Genomic DNA, 4964 nt, shown 5'->3' on the forward strand with positions numbered 1-4964 from the left:
GTATCAAGAATCTCTCAATAATTACATTTTTAATTCACAAAGTAGAGGCAAGAATATCTGACTGTCAGTATCAGCTATTTGCAAAAGAAATGCTGTTTCCTGTACTGTCAGTTTTAGAGGTTTTTTTGAGGCTTGGGAAAGGACATACAAATGAATTGTCTGCTTTAGAGAGATTTAGTTTTGCAATCTTATAGTATTAGCAACCATCATAGTAAAGGATCTGAGCAGTGGTGTAACAGTGTGTTAAACTTACAGGCTATTGTTTTTTTCTCAGTTGTGGTTCCTCCATCTCCTATGTCAAAGGGAAATGACATGAAGTTGTTCATCTCCTTGCTGAGTTCTATCACCTACCAAATCTTTGTATTTCTCTTTGTATATATTATGAAAAAATAAAATATCCTTTTTAGTACCTCTTCCTTTAGTCTGACCTCTTATTCTGAAATACAAATTATTTTTTATTTTCTGAAATCTGCATGGACTCCTTCTATCCTACCTTACCCTAACTTTTCTAACTGCATCATCATCCATTCTCTGTCTGCTAGAATTGTGTTGTCGCATGAAATTATGTAACATCTTCTGTTCTGAAATAATCCCATCTCAACCCATCTACTTTTCAAGTTACCATCCATTTCCTTTTCTCTTTGCTTCTAAAGACCTGTGAAGTTTCCACTAACCTTTTCCTGGCAGGATTACCTAAACCACCTTCTTCACTCTTACATGTCCTGAATTACCAAAGGATTTGCAAAGTTGTTCTCTCAAAGATCTCACCTCCTAATCTGTCTTTTTTCTGCTTTCCTAAATAATAAGACTCAAACTTTTTCCTTTCCCCTTTAAGTCTTGGACATGCCAGAATTTGTCCTGTGTCTTCTTTACTCTAATTTTCAATTATCTTATCTCTCTGCATGTCCTGCCAAGCACTCTTCAGGTTTTTTCTTTGTTTTCTCTTCCTTATCTTCCCTTAGCATGGAGTTTCTTTTACCTTTTTCTGTTAACAGTAATGTAACAGATAACAGTACAATGGGATGTTAGGCAGAGGTATCCCTGTGGACTCCAAATGAGCTAAGTCAGTTCCTTGGAGCAATATAACTGTGTTAGCACTGCATGCCAACTGTATCTCAGTAGACTGAATTGGCTCAGGTGACACACCATTCCCTGCTGTTTCTAGTGTCATTTAGAGCTAGGTTTGATACCTGCCTAGAAACAAAAAGGGAAGGACAATTAAATTTTATTGATCCTTACGTTCCTTCATGATTAATGCTTCTTAACTGCCAGTTCAGAATCAGAAAGCACCACTTTGTTAGTAATAGCAAGCAAAAGTATTTCTAAAGAGCTTTCAAATGCATTATGCCTCTACAATAAAAAGATTTTCTGTCACACAAGGACATGGCTAAGCAGACATACAAAGCTACTGTGTATCTTCATGAAAAGCTGCTGTAATTATTTGTTTTTTATTTTTTCTTTCAAACAGGTTATTACTAGAAAATTGGAATATGAACCGAAAGGACAATTCTGTCTTTAAAAAAAGTGCTCAGGTAAACAGTCACCACAATAGATCATATCTTACATATAGTTTAAGTATTTCAATAGAAGGATAACGTTTTGTAAAGTTAATACGAAGTGTATTAAGTTGCAGGAGTGACACTTCCAAACCTAAAAACATTGTAATGATTTTAGTGCTTAACTGAAATAGTTCCACAGTATAACCTAGTACACAAAGAACACTTCAAAGAGAAGTATGTTGTTTGGGGTGAGTGAAGCTAGGCAGATGTGTATTTATTATTAATGGTTTAGTTTCTTCTAAGAATAAGCAGCTAAGCACGTTACAGAGAGAGTTAGGACCAGATATAATGGCTGTAATAAGAAGTGCTACATGGGCTGCACGTTTTATCAGCTAAATGAGCAAGACTGATCGGAAAAAGACTGCATTAATAGTAAAGACAACCTCAACAAACACAGAACTATTATTACAAGATTGTAGGAGAGGCAGCTGGACAAACCAAACCACTCACAGAGCCAACCCGCTACTTCTAAATTAGCAAATTAAAAATACAGGAAAAGAGAAATTGCTGGTTGTGCATGCAACAGTGCTTTCTCAGGGTTAAACAAGAAAAGCAAGAGCTGACAGAAGCATTTGTCACAGAGCTGTTTGAGGGGAAAAATGGACAGGCAAACAACTACAGAGAGAGTTGTAGTAAAAAACTCAGGCCTGATGAGATGTTCGTCAAGGATTGGGTGAGGCACAGGCTAGTGTCCCACAGCTATCATTTGTCTTTCAGCCTTCTGAGGTAAACTACTGATAGTAAAGTGTATAGGAAGCCATTCCTGTTAATGTACTTCAGAAACTACATAACATTGTAGAACAATTAAACACATAAATAAGGAAGATTTAAAGTTACTCAAGTTAATTCATATTGTATTTCCAATGCCATTTTTTCAGTTGTGATGGTGAGCTTATGTGATTCATGTATTTTGATTTTGTATTTTAAAAATTATTCATGTTCTTGACTTGTAGGATTAAATTTTATACCAACAAAGGATGCTGAATATGATTGGAGTGGTACCACTAGCCTGCTTCTCTTTAATTGTATGCGTAAAGCTTCCAGCCTCAAGCAGAAGGAGGAAAGATGTACTCTGTTGTCTCTAAACTTCTGGCAGAGAAGAGATTACAGATGATAAGTGATACTAATTTACTTCACTTGCAGGTTTTGCAGGACTTGAAGTAAACCAAAGTCTAGCCAAAAGCAAAGGATAGTTTCCAATGTGGTTAATACAAATTTTAGAAAACACAGTGAATTTATATATAGTAGTTATACAGGGATCACAACTCTTGTGTCTCCTCAGGCAGGGAAAGAATATTTTACTGCATCATCCTTGTAATTGCTTCAATCAATTGGTGGTTATGTCAAAGATGTCTTTTTTGGCAGTTTTTTTGAGACTTGTTGGCTGGTGCTCTTATACCTAACAGATGTGACAGATGGTTATGATACTAGAAAGGGAATTCTTTACTCCAATTTTGAATAGGAAGTCCAAGAAATAACCTTAGTGTAGAAAACAAAGCTTGGAACAAATGTTTTTGCCAAAAGAAGTTTGCTAATGGGTATTTCTACTTTTTTCATTTTATGTTGGCAGTAGAGAAGGAATTAAAGTGGATGATTCAGAAATCTTCAGACATGCAAACAAGAAATATCTTGATATTCTTAAAGCATGGTTATGTTTGTATAACCAGACACTGCCCATCTTCTAACTAATTCTATTAAATTCTTACATGTTTCCTGTCATAGAAAGATTAAAAATTTTTCCAGTACCATTACAAGAAAATCCAATTTAAAATAACTACAGTATTCACATTTTTTTTCCAATTTATTTATGAAATATACGTTTTTGTAATGAGGAATTCAGTGATGACACTTCAGTAGCATTTTGTAGGTGTTTACTGTTGTCTTCAGAGGGCTAGGAATTCATCTCAGGTTTTCGTATATGTAATATTTAATGAAAAATAATCCAGTATGCAAAATACAGATACACGGTCTGAATTTATTCAGGAGCTATTCACATGTCCTCAGTGCCAGCTGAGGGGAATGACTTAATATGGGAGATACTCTCTTTTCTTTTCCTTTATCTGTTTTGTCTCCGTAAAGAATTAAAACTTATTTCTATCATAAAAGTCTCTTTTTAGCCTTGTATGCTCTGCACCACCTGCTTTCTGCCTTCCTTGTTAGTACCAACCTACTGTGGAATACTGCAGTTATCAAGGTGCCTTATGCTAAGTATCACTGTCTGTAATTTTTATTAGTATATTTTATATGTGTTGGTGTATGTGTAACTACTAGGATGCTTTGATATGAAAATCTTGGCTGTAAATCAATAGGACTGATTACATTTTTATTGAATGTATTTAAATGTTAGATGATGATTAATGACAAAAGGGATGGAAAGATGCTTATTTATTCCTTGGAGTATTTAAGAAGTGTCACAATGCTGTAGCATATATTCTGATATTGTTATACAGAGCTTTAAAAGGTAATACACTTGTGCAGCTATGTTAAGTGATATCATAGACTCTCTATGAAGTAAGATAGTAATGCATATGACAAATTTTGCGAATCAGAGCATTTCCGTGTGTTGTGTTAGATTGCAGTCTGTCACACCTCTCATTCACAGCCTTTTTTCTGTATGGTATTTGTTAATTTTTGTAGATTTTACTAATTCAAAACAATGAGGTTTAAACAGTGTCTCATAGACTGATCATCAATGGATCTATGTAATCTTCAGTTCAGTACAACATATACTAATACTCATCTCATCTCTTGTTTGTTTGCAGTAGTTTAGACTAGTCATTTGTTCATAGCTCTGGTCTCTTGAGCATACTCCCATGTTCAGACAGTAGACTTAAATACATGTTAGGAATTTGTGAGTTGTCTTCTTGCTGGTGGAGTGAGCTAAGGGTTCCTAAGCCTTCCGTTCAAGGAAAATGCAACATAAAAGTAAGGAACAAATTCTTACATTATAATTGTTGTAACCACAGAAGGTCTAAAACTGTTGGAAGTTGCAGTATTTAGCCATTGCATCCCATCCAACTTCACTTCTTTTAGAAGTGTTTTCAGGCTGTGTAGCCTCTATTTCCATGCTTCTGAAGCCTTGTTGTCTTGCAGGTCGGTCAGTCCTGCTGCCTGCAGAGCAGCTTCTTCCTTTAAAATACAGTTTCTGTCACCTTCCTATTACCTACCTGGAAACTCTAGTCCTACCTGCTCGCATCAATCTGAGGACTACTTAGTCAGGAAAACATTTTAAGGAGGTGGGTCAGCAGTGACGACCACATTAATCAAGCTCTGTTAATGGCTTTTCTATGTTGGTCTGTCATGTAGATGTCATTTGCTTTCCTGGTTCATGCTTCCTGGAATGCAATTCACTGTGTTCGAGCTGTAATAAAAGACGAATTTTATAATTGACAAAGCTGTGTATTT

Source organism: Netta rufina (assembly GCF_964035555.1).
Source record: "Netta rufina genome assembly, chromosome: 15".
Classification (NCBI taxonomy): Eukaryota; Metazoa; Chordata; class Aves; order Anseriformes; family Anatidae; genus Netta; species Netta rufina.